This window comes from Hemitrygon akajei, unplaced genomic scaffold (genome assembly GCF_048418815.1).
Source record: "Hemitrygon akajei unplaced genomic scaffold, sHemAka1.3 Scf000037, whole genome shotgun sequence".
Classification (NCBI taxonomy): Eukaryota; Metazoa; Chordata; class Chondrichthyes; order Myliobatiformes; family Dasyatidae; genus Hemitrygon; species Hemitrygon akajei.
Genome location: NW_027331923.1, coordinates 7,898,089 through 7,918,321, shown reverse-complemented (window position 1 = coordinate 7,918,321; position 20,233 = coordinate 7,898,089).

Sequence of the window (20,233 nt, the reverse complement as noted above, 5' to 3'; positions counted from 1 at the left end):
CCCGCCACTCTTACCCTCTGCAGTGTTGCTCAGTTCAACAGAAGCTGAGCAGTGAAACCACCCGCTCCACACAACACTCTCCTCTCCAGAATCACGTGTGCACTTGGTGCTCGCTGGAACACCGGGGAATCAGGAGACTACAAACGGAGGGGCGAGTGGACGCTTTAATAGCGAAACTAAATCAGATCAGAAATGTTTCTGTGCCATCAGTCATTTTCAGACACTCTGTCTCTGAGCTCCAAACAATGTCTTCAATAAGTTTTCTTTTTGAGGAAATACGCGATTGTTCCATGTTCATCAGATCAGGCATTGACAACCTATTTCCTCAGATGTTCGACAGAAACACATGGAGACTCTGCGGGAACAAACTGAAAAACTGAGAGTGAACGCGATCCTGATGAGGGAGAAGGTGAAGGTTTTCCAGCTGGTTGATCGATACGCTGAGCTCACGGTCATTTCTACTGTTCGAGATCGGACACTGGTGAAACATGAGCTGCTGGCAAGAGGCAGAGACCACGAGGAGTGGAGACAGAAACATCTCTGCAAAGACTTGGAGAAAATCCACATTGCTCATCTGTTTCAGAATCGTTACTCAAATAGTTTTCGGGGAAAAATGAAAAGAACTTCAGGATGTTCGGTAGCAGTGGCCGGAGTCCCGGGGATCGGGAAAACAACAATGGTACAAAAGATTGTTTATGACTGGTCCACTGGGAAAATATACGAACAATTCCATTTTGTATTCTTTTTCAAATTCCGAGATTTAAACTCCATTAACTGTAGAATAAATCTGAGGGAATTGATTCTGGATCAATATCCTTACTTTGGGAATGTACTGAGAGAGGTGTGGAAGAACCCAGAGGGTTTACTGTTTATTTTTGATGGTTTAGATGCATTCAAACACAGAATCGATTTTGCTGACAGTCGGAGAGACACAGTGCCCAGATCCCGAGTGGTGGTGTGAAGTGTCGGACATTGTGTACAGTTTAATCCAACACAAGCTGCTCCCAGGGTGTTCAGTTCTGGTGACCACCGGCCTACTGCGTAACATTTATTGGAAAAGTCAGTGATCAGCATCTGGGCTGAAATCCTGGGATTTGTTGGTGAGGAACGGAAGGAATATTTCATCAGATATTTTGATGATCAGACGGTGGCAGAAGCTGTTTTCAAATACGTGAAGGAGAACGAGATCCTGTACACCATGAGCTACAACCCCTCCTACTGTTGGATCCTCGCTCTGGCACTGGGCCCCTTCTTCACACAAAGAGTCAGGGACCCGCAGCGAGTTCCCAAGACCATCAGCTAACTCTATTCCTACTATATCTACAACATCCTGAAAAACCACGGCCGTGAAATTGAGAACCCCCGTGAAGTGTTACTCAGGGTTGGTCAGATGGCCTTCAGAAGAGTGTCCGAGAAGAACATTGTGTTTACGGGTGAAGATTTGATCAACTACAATCTGCAGCCTTCCCAGTTCCTGTCCGGGTTCCTGATGGAGCTTTTGGAGAGAGAGGATTCTGCCCGGTGTGTGGTGTACACATTCCCACACCTCACCATCCAAGAGTTTGTAGCTGCAGTCGCACAATTCCTGACTCTACATCCCGGCGATATCCTGAAATTCCTCACTGAAGCCCACAACACGACAGATGGGCAATTTCAGGTATTTCTGCGTTTTCTTGCTGGTCTCTCCTCCCCAATGACAGCTCGGGTCCTGGAGGAGTTTCTGGTTCCATTTCTTCATCAAACAACCTGCCGGGTGATTGACTGTGTGAAGGGGGAGTTTAAACGCCAGATTGGAAACGCGAAGAGTGAAGCTGGTAAAAGGAGCCTCCTGAACACCTTGCACTTCCTGTTTTAGTCTCAGAATCGTGGACTGGCTCAGGCTACACTGGGATCTGTGGAAAATCTTTCATTCAGTGAAATGTCACTGACCCCAATTGACTGCGCGGTCCTGGCCCATGTCATCGGGTTCTGTGATACAAAAATAAACCTCGATCTGGCTGGCAGCCACATTCAGTGTGAAGGAATCCAGCGGCTGGGACCCGGGCTGCACAAGTGCCAGGATTTGAGGTAACTTGATTTATCGCTCACTCTGAACTGTGAAACTTCCATTGTGATTTTGGCAAAGTTGCAGTAAATCCGATTGTGAAGAATTGTGTAAAATGTCCAGGGGGTCGGTCCGTATTTCCCCAAGGATGAGAGGTTTCTGTGTTTCGTTGTTAAGGGGTGTGGAGACTTTAGATTAGTAAACAATGGCCATTTGTTTAATGGTAGTAAATCACGGGAATGGCCCTGACTGCAGCAGGTTGGTCAGAGTTTCACACACCCTTCCCGGTGAAGGACAAGAGATCGTCAGCGGACTGTCCCTATGAGAAGGAAATAATTATCATTATGAAATTGTCCTCCACTGCCCTTCCCCGCGTGTGACTGTCACCATCAGTCCACCTGTGTGACTTTCTCACTACCAGATACCCAGACCCCATGGATGCATCTGTTCTCCCGCTTGTGGCCCTCAGTTCAGATCCACCCCTCCCGTGCAATCTCTCGTCTTGTTGGAATTTCTTTTCCCATCAGTATCCTCCTATGGGATCTCTCTTTCCCATCCCTCTTCCTCTTGTGGGATCTCTTCTCCTTCCTCATGTGGGACCACTCCTCTTTCCTCTTCTGGGATCTCTCTTCTTTCCTCATGTGGGATCTCTCCTCTTTCCTCTGTGGGACATCTCCTCCAGCCTCCTCCGTGTTCTCTCTTCCTCAATCACCATCCTCTTGCAGGTTCTCTCTTTCTATCCCTTTTCCTCAGGTGGGTTCGCTTCCACAATCTCCCATCGACACTTTCCCATTAACAAATCTTCCTCACTGTGGGACTTTCCCCCATCCTTCAACCCCGCCCCTCCCGACCCTCCCACGTCTGGAACACGTTTCTAACTATTGGTGAATGACACAGAATATGTGGAGTTTACAGGGTCACGCTGACAGATAAACTTACTGACATTCGGTAAATACCCTGGAGCTGGGCAGTGAGGAACATTGACGGTGATGGGAACTCCGACCGGTGATTTACTGACGGGTTTAATTTTTCCTGAAATATCTGAGTAAGAGAAATTCCCTCAGACACGGGTTGAATCACTTTGTTCATCAATTTGTTTAGACTTTGGCGTAATGAACTGGGAGATTCTGGAATGACACCGGTGTCGCGGCACTAAACAACCTGGAGTGTAAAATAGAGAAAGTGCGGTAAGTACGGGACTGTGGGAGATTGTGTTTACAGTCACTGGGTGTCTGGCACTGAACATTAACGTGATCAGTTATTGTGTTACTGATAAACACTGGAGATTTGTACCGTCTCCTGTCTCTCTGTCCTTCTGCCTCACTGTCTCTCATCTCCAGGCTGGAGAGAGTCGGTCTCACAGATTCTGGTGCCGAGGATCTCGCCTCCGCACTCAGAACAAACCCATCACTGATGGAACTGTACCTGGGTGATAATAAGCTGGGAGATACCGGAGTTAAACTGATGTCTGTGGGTTGGAGGAACCCGGAGTGTAAAATACAGAAACTGCGGTAAGTACCAGACTGGGATATTGAGTTTACAGTCACTGGGTGTCTGACACTGAACAATAATGTGATCAGTAATGGTGTTGCTAATAAACAGACCTGCACCGTCTCCTTTCTCTCTCTGTCCGTCATCCTCACTCTCTCTCTCATCTCCAAGCTGGAGATAGTCGGTCTCACAGAATCTGGTGCCGAGGATCTCGCCTCCGCTCTCAGTACAAACACATCACTGACGGAGCTGCAACTGAGTGATAATGAACTGGGAGATTCAGGAGTGAAACTGGTGTCCACGGCTTGAGGAACCCGGGGTGTAAAATACAGAAACTGGTGTAAGTACCAGACTGTGGGAGATTGTGTTTACAGTCACTGAGTGTCTGACACTGAACATTAATGTGATCAGTAATTGTGTTACTGATAAACACCGAGGATTTGCTCCGTCTCCTGTCTCTCTGCGTCCTTCACCCTCGCTCTTTCTCATCTCCAGGCTGGACAATGTCGGTCTCACAGATTCTGGTATCGAGGATCTCGGCTCCGCTCTCAGTACAAATTTATCACTGACGGAGCTGGACCTAGGATGGAACTCTCTCACAGATCGATCTATCCCCGGTCTCCGCCGCCTCATACTGACTCTCCCCAGTCTGGTGTGGATCCGGTGAGTGTTTGTGTTAATGTACAATGTGATAAAATAACAGCGGATCCGCGGGTTTTCTGGTGATATTTGTCTGTGAGTGTTGTTGAAACATTAACCTCAGTCTCCTGTAACTGATACTGTTGTGTAATCTGTTTATTTCATCTTTATTCCTCCATCTGTTTCAGGCTGGGTGGGAATCAGTTCAGTGAGACCGGGAGGAAGGAACTGAGATCTCTGCAGGAACCCAGACCCGGACTAAGAGTGTGGACCGCGTGAACCTCTGAATGTGTGAACATCCCCGCCCGCGAGATGAGGACACTTTGGCCGATTCTCCCCTCCCATTTAACTCCCCTTCCCCTTTAACTCCCCCCTCCCCTTTAACTCCCGCCCTTAACTTTCATGGCCGCGCACCAGTTTTAAATCCCAAAGGTTTTGACGGAATTGGCCGCCAGTTAGGGTTAGATGGTTCTCATAGAGGCGGGAGCGAGGGGACAGAGATTAGAGTGTTTCAGGAATGAAGGGATGCTGAGGGTGGGACAGGGCGACTCATAACAGGGAGCTGCAATTGGGTGTACCCACGGGGAGGAATTTGGCTCCGAGGAAGGCTGGCACCGTCTCCAAAATACCGTCTCCTATTTTTTTTTTTTTGCTGCCCTCTTCAGGTGGCGCGGCCCGAATCCTTCAGACTGTCCCGTGAGGAACGTGTCGTTCATGAGGCCCGTCAAAGGCAGGAATGGACGCGGGCTTGCTGGAGAAAATGGAGGCGAGGACTGGCGCCGCGGGCTGGTTAGCGTGGATCACCACCATTCTCTGCGGGGGTGGGGTAGGGAGAGATCAGATTGAGGAGGAGAGGGGAGAAAGAGAAGATGAGAAGATAGGTGAAAGAAAGAAAGAAAGAAAGAAAGAAAGAAAGAAAGGTGGAGAAAGGTGAGAAGTGAAAGAGAAGGTCATTCATTACCCACTCCTCCGCCTCTCTCTCCCACTCCCCTCCCTTTCCGCTCTCTATCCCCTCTTCTCTCTCCATTTCTTCCCCTACCCCCTCTCCCCCACCCTATCCTCTTCTCTCAACTCCTTCCCACACTTTTTCCTTTCTCCCCTCTGTCCTCATCCCTCTCTATAACCCTCCCCGTTCTCTTGCTCCCTCCCGTCTCTTCCCAGTCATTTTCATCCCCTCCCCCGTCTCCCACTTCGCCTACCTGTGTCTCAACCCTCGCTGTGCACAGGAAGATCCCACTCACAACCGGAGGCGGTACGGTGCAGCGCGCGATGTTCCTTTAGTTGGAGGTTAGAGCGAGAGGTGAAAGACAGAGGGCGAGAGAGCGGTGAGAAACAGAGAGGAGGAGGAGAGAGAGAGCGGGGTGTATGGGGTGTGTTGGGCGGGGGAGAGGAGGTAGAGAGATGGGAGAGAGAGAGAGAGAGCGGGGTGTATGGGGTGTGTTGCCCGGGGAGAGGAGGGAGAGAGATGGGAGATGTTCCTTTAGTTGGAGGTGACCGTCAGGAGTTGAGCGGAGGAAAGAGAGAGAGAGAGAAATGAGCTTAGAGCGAGAGGTGAAAGACAGAGGGCGAGAGAGCGGTGAGAAACAGAGAGGAGGAGGAGAGAGAGAGCGGGGTGTATGGGGTGTGTTGCCCGGGGAGAGGAGGGAGAGAGATGGGAGATGTTCCTTTAGTTGGAGGTGACCGTCAGGAGTTGAGCGGAGGAAAGAGAGAGAGAGGGAAATGAGGTTAGAGCGGGAGGTGAAAGACAGAGGGCGAGAGAGCGGTGAGAAACAGAGAGGGGGAGGAGAGAGAGAGCGAGGTGTATGGGGTGTGTTGCCCGGGGGAGAGGAGGGAGAGAGATGGGAGAGGGAGAGGGAGTGGGAGGGGAGTGAGAGTATGGGATAGGTGGAGGTGGAAGACAGAGACAGGGAGGAAGGGGGGAGGGATGGGCGTAGAGAAGGTGGAAAGAGGAGAGGTGGGAGAGAACAGTCGATAGAGGGGAGAGACGTGAGAGACCGATTGGGGAATGGCAGGTGAGACAGAAATGTGAGAGAGAATGGTGGAAGACGGAGAAGAGAGAGAGGTGGGGGGGGGGGAGAAGCGTGAGAGGAAGGAGATGAAAGACGTCGACAGTGTGGGGAGGGAATGGTGGAACAGTGGGGGAGAGAGGTGAGAAAGAGAGAGTTGGGAGAGATGTGAGAGACGGAGGGAATGAGAGGGGGAGAGGGGTGAGAGACAGAGCAGGGTGAGAGTGAGAATGAGGTTAAAAGACGGAGAAGGGTGGAGGCGTGAAAGATAGAAGAAGGGGAGAGGTGAGTCGGAGAGGGATGAGGGACAGAGCAGGGTGAGAGGGGGACAGGTTGTGTGAGCCGGGGAAGGGGAGACGGGTGATAGGGTGAGACAGGGATGAGAGGGGAGAGTTGTAAGAGGCGGAGAGACTGAGGGGGAAGAGAGATGAAAGACAAAGGTAAGTAGAGGGGAGGAGCGGCAAGAGAGAGAGGAGAGTGTGTGGGACAGAAGGGGATAGTTGAGAGAATGTGAGAGAAGGGGGTGAGTTTCGAGGGAGGGAAAGAGAGGAACAAGAGACGAAGGCGGCAGAGAGGAAAAGATAGTGAAGGGGAAGGGGAGAGGGGTGATAGGATGAGAGAGGGATGAGAGGGGAGAGGTGTGAGAGGCGGAGAGACTGAGGGGGAAAAGAGATGAAAGACAAAGATGAGTAGAGGGGAGGAGCGGCAAGGGACAGAGAGAAGAGAGTGTGAGGGACAGAATGGGATAGTTGAGAGTGTGTGAGAGAAGGGGGTGATTTCGAGGGAGGGAAAGAGAGGAACAAGAGACGAAGGCGGCAGAGAGGAAGAGATAGTGAAGGGGAAGGGGAGAGGGACAGATGGCCGGTAAGAAAGAGGAGGGGGAGTGTTTGGGGTATGGGGTTGAAAGGTATGGGTAGAGCGGTGGTGGCGAAAGGGAAGCATTGGGAAGAGAGAGGGGGGAGTGTAAGAGAGGGAAATGTGTTTAGAGGTGGCGGGGTGGAGAGAAATCTGTGTTAACTCTGTCTATTTTTCGATTAACGGAACGCACTAAATTTTGGTATGTGGTTCCACGTAGACGGAGAGATAAAAGCGGATTTTGGCATGCCAGCCTGCATCACTCAGGGCACCGCGTACAGGAGACAGAAGACCACGTCGCTCAGAGATTCTTCAGAGGTATGGCGGGCAGCTGGAAGACAGGCTGAATCTCACACAGCATGCTTGAAACATTTTACCGTGCGAGAAAGACATGCTGATTGATCATTGCCGTTATCCGTGTTCCCCGTAACAGCATCGGCGAAGCAACATTTGCAGTTTTGTGTGTGAAGTCTGCGGACCCGATCAGTTACCGACAACGGTGTGCTGCCGATGTATCAGCGAGTGCGGCGCAGACATTGTGACGACATCAGCCGGCAGCTGATCCCTGTAGAATGGTGCAGAGCGATTCATTTCTGTGGAGTCAGGGAGATGTGAAGCCAATATGCATCAAAGTATTTACAAACGGTAGTATGCTGCAGTAATTTGGAGCAGCCCCTAAAGAGATGGATGATTTGAAGCCGATATTGTTGTTTGATGATGTGTCCACTAATGAACAAAATACTTAAAATAATCAGCGTGTCAGGCAGAATCCATAAAAAAAAGAAACTGGATTTTTTCTGAATGGATACCTTGACGTAGTGTGAAAAAAACCCCGAAAAAGGGCAGTTGCAGAATTTAAAAGACGCGACCCAAGCGGGGTCCCTGTGCGGGGTAGGGCTGATAAACGGCTGTCTCTGAGGAAGCGGAGACATGCGGACGGTGGAAATGAGATTATCTTTACCCGCTTGTCACCAGTATAGTGTGTAGAGGGATGGTTCATTCTGTACTCACCAGCCTTCGGAACAATGTGAGTGTATGGAGATCATTTTGTGGATATCAGTCCCTGGTACAGCCTGAGACTGTGGGGTTCGGGCGGTGTCACTCTCTGGTTTAGTGTGAATGTAAGAATTTTATTCTGTGTATAACAGACTCTGAAACAGTGCGAGACTGTGGGTTTCATTCTGTATCTGTCAGTCTCTGTTACAGTGTGAGAGTGTGTCTCATTCTGTATCTGTCAGTCTCTGTTACAGTGTGAGAGTGTGGGTTTCATTCTGTATCTGTCAGTCTCTGTTACAGTGTGAGTGGGGGTTTCATTCTGTATCTGTCAGTCTCTGTTACAGTGTGAGAGTGTGTCTCATTCTGTATCTGTCAGTCTCTGTTATAGTGTCAGAGTGTGGGTTTCATTCTGTATCTGACAGACTCTGTTACAGTGCGAGAGTGTGGGTTTCATTCTGTATCTGTCAGACTCTGTTACAGTGCGAGAGTGTGGGTTTCATTCTGTGTCTGTCAGTCTCTGTTACAGTGTGAGAGTCGGGATTTCATTCTGTATCTGTCAGTCTCTGTTACAGAGTGAGAGTGTGGGTTTCATTCTGTATCTGTCAGTCTCTGTTACAGTGTGAGAGTGTGGGTTTCATTCTGTGTCTGTCAGTCTCTGTTACAGTGTGAGAGTGTGGGTTTCATTCTGTATCTGTCAGTCTCTGTTACAGTGTGAGAGTGTGGGTTTCATTCTGTGTCTGTCAGTGCCTGTTACAGTGTGAGAGTGTGTCTCATTCTGTATCTGTCAGTCTCTGTTACAGTGTGAGAGTGTGTCTCATTCTGTATCTGTCAGTCTCTGTTACAGTGTGAGAGTGTGTCTCATTCTGTATCTGTCAGACTCTGTTACAGTGCGAGAGTGTGGGTTTCATTCTGTGTCTGTCGGTCTCTGTTACAGTGCGAGAGTGTGGGTTTCATTCTGTATCTGTCGGTCTCTGTTACAGTGTGAGAGTGTGGGTTTCATTCTGTATCTGTCGGTCTCTGTTACAGTGTGAGAGTGTGGGTTTCATTCTGTATCTGTCAGACTCTGTTACAATGTGAGAGTGTGTGTCTCATTCTGTATCTGTCAGTCTCTGTTACAATGTGAGAGTGTGGATTTCATTCTGTATCTGTCAGTCTGTTACAGTGTGAGAGTGTGGGTTTCATTCTGTATCTGTCAGTCTCTGTTACAGTGTGAGAGTGTGGGTTTCATTCTGTATCTGTCAGTCTCTGTTACAGTGTGAGTGTGTGTCTCATTCTGCATCTGTCAGTCTGTGCAACATTAACCCCGGATTCCCCGATTTTAAGTCAGCGCGTCCCTCCCTCTCTTATGCTCACATCTATCAAATCCGTCACTCCCTCCCCAGCAGCCATTTCAGAGGAGCGTCGGCCATTTGCTGTCAACGTGTGCTTCACTCCTTCTCTGCCGCTCACTTTAACCAAGGCGTCGCTCCCTCCTTGGTCCCGTTTCAACCCGGCCGAACGGGGTCTCCTTCAGTCACCACATCTCTCCCTCCTTGGTCCCGTTTCAACCCGGCCGAACGGGGTCTCTTTCAGTCACCACATCTCTCCTTTTTTCTCAACAAAATTAACGATGGTGAAGGCCGCTTTCAATCGGCCTCTCACCCCCTCCATTCCCGAAGCCCACTTTAAACAAGGTATCACCAGCCCTAAACTGTCCCGTCAGACATTTTAAGCGAATCTGTGACTATTTCATGTCACAGCGTCACTCTCTTGGGGTCTATTGAGAGTATGGATGGTGAGAGTGAATGGGAAGCGGTGGGGTCCCGTTGGAATTTTCGGATTATGGGAGCGAATGGGTCGTGGTGCGTCCCGTTAGGAATGCGAATGGGTGGAGTGAATGGGAAGGGGTGACGTCTATTGGGAGTGCGGATGGTAGGAATGAATCGGAAAAATGGCCGTCGATTGAGTGCGAGGCCAGTGTGAGTGGATGGGAAGGGACAGCGTCCCGTTAGGTTTGCGGTCGGTGAGACAGGACGCCAAGGGTTGGGTCTCATTTTGCAAAATAATCCTCATCTTCGATTTCATCCTGGGCTACTTCTCCACGATAGACGTCAAATTCGATTGTCAACCGCTAGCGTTCTAATATCCACCACCATTTCCATTCCCATTTGTGCCCCCTCCCACCCGCTCCACCTCCGTGCACCCTGTATCACTTCCTACCTCTCTGACTACCCCTACGTAGATTCAACTCGTGTGTGGGATGGAGGATGTTCCTGTGCTACATTTTCAAACTGAACTTAGCTGATACATCTCACGCCACAGAGACCGCTTCTCCGTGGCTGGGTATGAGAGGACGAGATCGGACAGCGAGGAGAGAGTTTTACTCCGTGACTGACCCCGGGAGTGTGTGATGGGTCGGTGTGGAGGGAGATTCACTCTGTGTCTGACCCCGGGAGTGTCTGATGGGTCGGTGTGGAGGGAGCTTCATTCTGTGTCTGACCCCGGGAGTGTGTGATGGGTCGGTGTGGAGGGAGCTTCATTCTGTGTCTGATCCCGGGAGTGTGTGTGATGGGATGATGTAGAGGGAGCTTCACCCTGTGCCCACGCCGGTATTCCATCCCCCAACCCTATCGTACTTGGGACATAAGTGAAATCACGTCTGACATAACAGTCTATTTTAGCTGTCTGCAGGGGCAGTTAGCCACGATGGGGGTAGAGTGGAGATGAGATCCTGAGCACCCAGACTCCGCAAGTCCGACATCCCTCAGCCTGGGGCTGAGACGCTACTGTGTCAGTGTGAGGAGCTCAGACCCATTATTGTAGTTCTCCGGGGGCGGAGGGCAGCAGTAACCCCAGGTCATCGCTTCTGCTCTGATGAGAATAAAGTCCGACACCAAGACAGGAAGCTACAGCGGTTTATCGAATTCATCATGACAAGTGTAAGTTAAACAACGTATGAGCTGCTGACGTGCGGGAATAAATAAGCTGCTCTCGACTCACTCACATTCACACATAATCAGCTGACCGGCGACAACGAGTGCCAGTCTGAATAATCATTCCCGTTTCTCACCATCACTCTGCATCGCGGAACCGATGGTTATAAAATCACACTTCAGGCCCGCGTCCGAGAGCGCTGTAGACCCATGCTCACTGCCGAGGGATTTGTCAATTTAACATCATTATATCGGCCAGACTGCTGAATGCACCGTCCTCAGCAAGGGGAGCAAAAAGATTCCCTCCCGGGATAATTCCACCCCGCCTTCCAAAATAATGGACCAAATCCAAATTTTCCAAGAGCAGTGAAGATAAACTGATGCTCAATAGTATCAAAAGCTTTGGAAAAATCTAAAACAGTATAAAACTATCATCTTGAAATAGATATGATGACCCTTTATGAATCCTGACTGTGTTTCGTCAATAATAAATGGTAAAACTATGTTCATTCTGTTAGCAATGATTTGGGCCAGAATTTTATAATCACTATTGAGAAGGCAAATAGGACGCCAATTATCGACAAATAATTTATCTTTTATTGGGTTGGGAATTAAAGTAATAAGGCCATGTGTTAAAGAAGTGGGAAGAAATCCATTACCAATGTACTCTTAAAAAAAGCAATTTTAGTAAAAAAATGAGCTAAGGTGTCAGAAAACATCTTACAAAATTCTGCAGTCAGACCGTCCACACCCGGCACCTTATTGATTTTTAAATTTGAAATGGCAGCCTTAACCTCTCCCAAGGTAATAAGAGCATCACACAAGACTTTCTAATCATTGGACAGGTTCCTAAGAATTTTAATATCATTCATGAAATGTAGAGTAGATGCTTCACAATATTTTGAGCAGAACGTATTTTACTATTTTTATTAGATTACTCTGTGGTCACACCATGAATATTAAGCCGATGAATGGAATTGAATTGGGCACGTTGCTTTTCTAAACGTCAGAAATAAGCTGTCCGTTATTCACCCTCTTCCAGCCATTGCTTTCTAGATCTCACATATGCACTTTCTGCCTTTTTAAGATAGAAATGGTATAACTTATCCTTTAATAAAGCTGGTTCCTCTCATCTCTCCCTGAAAGGATATCTTGAATCAATTCACATAAATTTGAAGTCTCTGAGATTGATAATTGTTCTTCCAATTTTCTTTTCTTTAGTAAATGACTACTTCATTTTCTTTAAAATTTGGCAGATTCAGATTTAAATGTTCCCAATTTGTAGAGAAATTAATCTTTGCCATCACTTTATTTAAAAAGGAGGTTGCCAACTTTTTAATGTGCAAAGAGACAACTTCATGCCCCAAAATGGAATTATTTAGTTCCCAATCAGATTTAAAGTTGGATTCAGCTGAAGATAATGCAACTTGTATAGAGGTAGCTTTATGATCTGTTAAAGGTGAGGGAAAAATAAAGAGACATTATTATTTCTTATGGTATGGATAGTAACCAGTAATCTAATCTAGACATGCATATAATAGAGTTATTAGCCCAGGTATAATTTCTAACTCCAAGAAAGTGCTCTCTCCAAATATCTATAATACTAAACTTCTGAATAAAGCTAGTAAAGTTATTATAAGTGGAGTGTTACCTTGGGGAACATCGGTCAATTTTTTTTTCATCTAAAACCGTATTAAAGTTTCCTTCCATAACAAAAAAGTTAGGAAATTTAGAGAGCCAATAATCAAAACGTTTTTTCCCAAAATCTCAAGTAATCTATATTATCATTTATAATATTATATCCATAAATATTAGAAATATGAGAAGTGTTACCACAATATTGAACAAATCGAACAAAAAATATCCATTTGTGTCCGCCTCAGAGTGCAAAACATCTCCTTTAAAGTTAAACATCAGAATAAGAACCCCTGCAGAATGTCCAGAACCATGTGAAAGACAAACATCGTTCCCCCACAGGGATTTCCACAGTTTAATGTCTTCAGTCACAGAGTGTGACTCTTGGATTAAGAAGAAATCCACATGTTGATTCTGCTTTAAGAACAAGAATAAAGCCTTACGTTTAACAGTGTGACTAAGTCCCCTGGCATTAAAGAGAAAAAAGTGAGAAAGACAGTCTCATGACAGACTATATATACACAGAAAAAAATAATTCTTAATTTCTAATAATAAAAGTTAGAAAAATCTATCCCAGTCCTACATAAACAAAGGCCAGACTGGAATATTAGCAGAGATAGCAGACCAGTTGCCACAACAACATGTCACCGTTCTGCTCGGATCTCTTTTCCATCAATGAAAGCTCGAGCACCAGCAAACAAAGCACGCTTCCCATCTTTTCTAGTAGCCTCCACCAGCGGCCACAGCTTCTGTCGGGACAACTTATCAGCTGCAGTCAGGTCCTCGGCGAACCTCAGCCTCTGCGAGAGCAAGTATCCATCTTTTCTGGATTGTTTCCATTCCAGATCGCTCGTGGTTCTGTTTGAAAATCGAATAATGGTCAACCGAGGCATCTTATGTTGGGCCGACCCTTAAACCCTGCCTCAAATATATACCGCCCGCCCCCTTGAATTCCTCCATTCTTATCCTTGAATTCTTATTCCCTCTTATCCGACCGAGACGATGGGCAACATCCACGCGTCGTCTAATCTCCTCATTGGACTCCGGAGCTACTGCTTCGCATATTTGAGTTACTTTATTTTTAATATTTTCATCTGTTTGCTCTGGAAAGTCGAGGATTTCAGATTCCACCTTCTCCGATAACGCTCGGCCTCAGCTCCAAAGTCTGAATTACCTTTTCGTGGTCCGTACAATGCCCATTGATTTGCACGACATCAGACCTCAGGGTGTTCACCTCTTCAAAGATAAAGTCGACGGTTTTCTTAATGTCATCAATGGCGTCCCAGACTGAAACCCGCCATCCTTGCCTAATTCCCCATCTTACGTGGGCAGTCTCGAACGCAGATATCCGGCGAAAGCAGCGCCGCTGCTGGACAGGAGGCGGAATTACGCGACTGGCTCCAGTCTCGCGCTCCGCGATAAGAGAAGCGATCCGGGAGCCAATTCCGTCAAAACCTTTGGGATTTAAAACTGGCACGCGGCCATGAAAGGTAAGGCTGGGAGTTAAAGGGGAGGGGGAGTTAAAGGGGAAGGGGAGTTAAATGGGAGGGGGGAATCGGCCAAAGTGTCCTCATCTCGTGGGCGGGGATGTTCACACATTCAGAGGTTCACGCGGTCCACACTCTTAGTCCGGGTCTAGGTTCCTGCAGAGATCTCAGTTCCTTCATCCCGGTCTCACTGAACTGATTCCCACCCAGCCTGAAACAGATGGAGGAATAAAGATGAAATAAACAGATTACACAACAGTATCAGTTACAGGAGACTGAGGTTAATGTTTCAACAATACTCACCGACAAATATCACCAGAAAACCCGCGGATCCGCTGTTATTTTATCACATTGAACATTAACACAAACACTCACCGGATCCATACCAGACTGGGGAGAGTCAGTATGAGGCGGCGGAGACCGGGGACAGATCGATCTGTGAGAGAGTTCCATCCTAGGTCCAGCTCCGTCAGTGATAAATTTGTACTGACAGCGGAACCGAGATCCTCGATACCAGAATCTGTGAGACCGACATTTTCCAGCCTGGAGATGAGAGAGAGCGAGGGTGAAGGACGCAAAGAGACAGGAGACGGAGCAAATCCTCGGTGATTATCAGTAACACAATTACTGATCACATTAGTGTTCAGTGTCAGACACCCAGTGACTGTAAACACAATCTCCCACAGTCTGGTACTTACCCCAGTTTCCGTATTTTACACTCCGGGTTCCTCAAACCCACAGACATCAGTTTAACTCCGGTATCTCCCAGCTTATTATCACCCAGGTACAGCTCCATCAGGGATGGGTTTGTTTTGAGTGCGGAGGCGAGATCCTCGGCACCAGAATCTGTGAGACCGACTCTCTCCAGCCTGGAGATGAGAGACAGTGAGGCAGAAGGACAGAGAGACAGGAGACGGTACAAATCTCCAGTGTTTATCGGTAACACAATAACTGATCACGTTAATGTTCAGTGTCAGACAGTCAGTGACTGCAAACACAATCTCCCTCAGTCTGGTACTTACCCCAGTTTCCGTATTTTACACTCCGGATTTCTCAGAGCCGCAGACACCAGTTTCACTCCTGAATCTCCCAGGTCATTTTCACTCAGGAGCAGCTCCGTAAGTGATCGGTTTGTATTGAGTGCGGAAGTGAGTTCCTTGGCACCGGAATCTGTGACACCGACATGGCTCAGCCTGGAGATGAGAGAGAGCGGGGTGAAGGACACAGCGAGACCGGAGACGGTACAAATCCCCAGTGTTTATCAGTAACACAATTACATATCTCGTTAGTGTTCAGAGTCAGACACCCAGTGACTGTAAACACAATCTCCCACAGTTCCGTACTTACCGCAGTTTCTCTATTTTACACTCCAGGTTGTTTAGTGCCGCCGACACCGGTTTCATTCCAGAATCTCCCAGTTCATTACGCCCAAGTCTAAACAAATTGATGAACAAAGTGATTCAACCCGTGTGTCTGAGGAATTTTCTCTCACTCAGATATTTGAGGAAAAATTAAACCCGTCAGTAAATCACCGGTCGGAGTTCGCATCACCGTCAATGTTCCTCACTGCCCAGCTCCAGGGTATTTACCGAATGTCAGTAAGTTTGTCTGTCAGCGTGACCCTGTAAACTCCACATATTCTGTGTCATTCACCAATAGTTGGAAACGTGTTCCAGACGTGGGAGGGTCGGGAGGGGCGGGGTTGAAGGATGGGGGAAAGTCCCACAGTGAGGAAGATTTGTTAATGGGAAAGTGTCGATGGGAGATGGTGGAAGCGAACCCACCTGAGGAAAAGGGATAGGAAGAGAGAACCTGCAAGAGGATGGGGATTGAGGAAGAGAGATCACGGAGGAGGCTGGAGGAGATGTCCCACAGAGGAAAGAGGAGAGATCCCACATGAGGAAAGAAGAGAGATCCCAGAAGAGGAAAGAGGAGTGGTCCCACAGGAGGAAGGAGAAGAGATCCCACAAGAGGAAGAGGGATGGGAAAGAGAGATCCCATAGGAGGATACTGATGGGAAAAGAAATTCCAACAAGACGAGGGATTGCACGGGAGGGGTGGATCTGAACTGAGGCCCACAAACGGGAGAACAGATGCACCCATGCGGTCTGGGTATCCGGTAGTGAACATAGTCACACAGGTGGACTGATGGTGATAGTCACACGCGGGGAAGGGCTGTGGAGGACAATTTCATAATGATAATTATTTCCTTCTCATAGGGACAGTCCGCTGACGATCTTTTGTCCTTCACCGGGACGGGTGTGTGAAACTCTGACCAACCTGCTGCAGTCACGGCCATTCCCGTGATTTACTACCATTAAACAAATGGCCATTGTTTACTAATCTAAAGTCTCCACACCCCTTAACAACGAAACACAGAAACCTCTCATCCTTGGGGAAATACAGACTGATCCCCTGGTCATTTTACACAATTCTTCACAATCGGATTTACTACAACTTTGCCAAAATCACAATGGAAGTTTCACAGTTCAGAGTGAGCGATAAATCAAGTTACCTCAAATCCTGGCACTTGTGCAGCCCGGGTCCCAGCCGCTGGATTCCTTCACACTGAATGTGGCTGCCAGCCAGATCGAGGTTTATTATTGTATCACAGAACCCGATGACATGGGCCAGTACCGCGCAGTCAATCGGGGTCAGTGACATTTCACTGAATGAAAGATTTTCCACAGATCCCAGTGTAGCCTGAGCACGTCCACGATTCTGAGACTCAAACAAGTAGTGCAATGTGTTCAGGAGGCTCCTTTTTACCAGCTTCACTCCTCGCGTTTCCAATCTGGCGTTTAACCTCCTCCTTCACCCAGTCAATCAGCCGGCAGGTTGTCTGATGAAGAAATGGACCCAGAAACTCCTCCAGGCCCCGAGCTGTCATTGGGGAGGAGAGACCAGCAACAAAACGGAGAAAAACCTGAAATCGCCCATCTGTCATGTTGTGGGCTTCAGTGAGGAATTTCAGGACATCGCAGGGATCTAGAGTCAGGAATTGTGCGACTGCAGCTACAAACTCTTGGATGGTGAGGTGTGGGAATGTGTACACCACACACCGGGCAGAATCTTCTCTCTCCAAAAGCTCCATCAGGAACACGGACAGGAACTGGGAAGGCTGCAGATTGTAGTTGATCAAATCTTCACCCGTAAACACAATCTTCTTCTCGGACACTCCTCTGAAGGCCATCTGACCAACCCTGAATAACACTTCACGGGGGTTCTCAATTTCACGGCCGTGGTTTTGCAGGAAGTTGTAGATATAGTAGGAATACAGTTGGGTGATGGTCTTGGGAACACGCTGTGGGTCCCTGACTTTTTGTGTGAAGAAGGGGCCCAGTGCCAGAGCGAGGATCCAACAGTAGGAGGGGTTGTAGCTCATGGTGTACAGGATCTCGTTCTCCTTCACGTATTTGAAAACAGCTTCTGCCACCGTCTGATCATCAAAATATCTGATGAAATATTACTTCCGTTCCTCACCAACAAATCCCAGGATTTCAGCCCAGATGCTGATCTCTGACTTTTCCAATAAATGTAACGCAGTAGGGCGGGTGGTCACCAGAACTGAACACCCTGGGAGCACCTTGTGTTGGATTAAACTGTACACAATGTCCGACACTTCACACCACCACTCGGGATCTGGGCACTGTGTCTCTCCGACTGTCAGCAAAATCGATTCTGTGTTTGAATGCATCTAAACCATCAAAAATAAACAGTAAACCCTCTGGGTTCTTCCACACCTCTCTCAGTACATTCCCAAGGTAAGGATATTGATCCAGAATCAATTCCCTCAGATTTATTCTACAGTTAATGGAGTTTAAATCTCGGAATTTGAAAAAGAATACAAAATGGAATTGTTCGTATATTTTCCCTGCGGACCAGTCATAAACAATCTTTTGTACCATTGTTGTTTTCCCGATCCCCGGGACTCCGGCCACTGCTGCCGAACATCCTGAAGTTCTTTTCATTTTTTCCCGAAAACTATGTGAGTAACGATTCTGAAACAGATGAGCAATGTGGATTTTCTCCAAGTCTTTGCAGAGATGTTTCTGTTTCCACTCCTCGTGGTCTCTGCCTCTTGCCAGCAGCTCATGTTCCACCAGTGTCCGATCTCGAACAGTAGAAATGACCGTGAGCTCAGCGTATCGATCAACCAGCTGGAAAACCTTCACATTCTCCCTCATCAGGATCGTGTTCACTCTCAGTTTTTCAGTTTGTTCCCGCAGAGTCTCCGTGTGTTTCTGTCGAACATCTGAGGAAATAGGTTGTCAATGCCTGATCTGATGAACATGGAACAATCGCGTATTTCCTCAAAAAGAAAACTATTGAAGAGATTGTTTGGAGCTCAGAGACAGAGTGTCTGAAAATGACTGATGGCACAGAAACATTTCTGATCTGATTCAGATTCGCTGTTAAAGCCTCCACTCGCCCCTCCGTTTGTAGTTTCCTGATTCCCCGGTGTTCCAGCCAGCACCAAGTGCACACGTGATTCTGGAGAGGAGAGTGTTGTGTGGAGCGGGTGGATTCACTGCTCAGCTTCTGTTGAACTGTGCAACACTGCAGAGGGTAACAGTGGAGGGGGGCAATGGACAATTTAGTTCATTTATTTTCTCATAACGGATCTGATGTTGCTGATAGTCCTTTCGGTTTAAGCTGTCAGGACTGAGCCACAGAGTTTTCATTTCGCAGCCGAGCGTGTCACGGTGTAACACACCGTGCATTATGTGTTAATAGATTTGCTGATGACACAAAGGTTGGAGGTGTTGTCAATGTTGTGGAGTGATGTCAAAGGGTACAGCAGGACATTAATAGGATGCAAAACTGGGCTGAGAAGTGGCAGATGGAGGTCAATCCAGATAAGTGTGAAGAGGTTCATTTTGGTAGGTCAAATATGATGGCAGAATATAGCATTAATGGAAAGACTCTTGGCAGTGTGGCGACTAAATTCTTAAGACACTCAAAGCTGCTGCGCAGGTTGACTCTGTGTTAAAGAAACAGGCGGTGCATTGGCTTTCGAACACCGTGGAACTGAGTTTAGGAGCCGAGAGGTAATGCTGCAGATAGACAGGAACATGGTCAGACTTCATTTGCAATGCCTTGCTCAATTCTGGTCGCGTCACTACAGGAAGGGTGTTGAACACATAGAAAGGGTGCAGGGGAGATCTACCAGGATGTTGCCTGGACCGGGGAGCATGCCTCATGAGAATAGGTTGTGTGAACTCGGCCTTTTCTGCTTGGAGTGACCGAGGATGAGAGGTGATCTGATAGAGGTGTATAAGGTGATGAGAGGCATTGATCACGTAGAGAGTCAGAGGCTTTTTTTCCCAGGGCTGAAATGGCTAGCATGAGAGGGCACAGTTTTACGGTGCTTGGAAGTAGGTACAGAGGAGATGTCAGGGTTAACTTTATTACACGGAGAGTGGTTAGTGCGTGGAATAGGCTGTCGGCGATGGTGGTGGAGGTGGATACGATAGGGTATTTTAAGAGAACCTGGAGAGGTATATAGAGCTTAGAGACATAGAGGACTATGGGTAACCCTAGGTACTTTCTCGGGTGGGGACATTTTCGACACAGATTTGTGGGCCGAAAGGCCTGTAATGTTCTGCAGGTTTTCTATGTTTCTATGTTTCATAATGGACCCGATACTTTTGACAACCCTTTAAGTTTAAACAGTCAGTACTGACCCACAGAAAAGGAACATTATTTTTGTTTCATTTTCCAGGCTGAACCAGTCGCGATGTAACACACCCCTCTCTACTCTACAGTCTCTTATTCTCCGAGGAGCTGGTACATGAACTCAGGCTATACACACCTACCACACCTCTACAGTCTCCTCTGCTCCAGGGAGCTTGTACATGAATTCAGGCAATTCCTTGATGTTGCCCAGAACAGTGGGAACTGAAAAGGATGGCAGCAGTAATAGGGGACTCTATAGTCGGAGGGACAGATAGGCGATTCTGTGGACATTAAAAGGGACACAGATGGTACTTTGTCTCCCAGGTGCCAGGATCCGAAATGTTTCTGGGCACGTCCACAATATGCTGAAAAGAGAGGGTGCGCAGCCAGCGGTCATGGCGCATATTGGTATCAATGACACTGGAAGAAAAACAGGAGGTGGTCTTGAAGGAAGCTGAGAAGCTGGAACTCATAGTAATCTCGGGATTG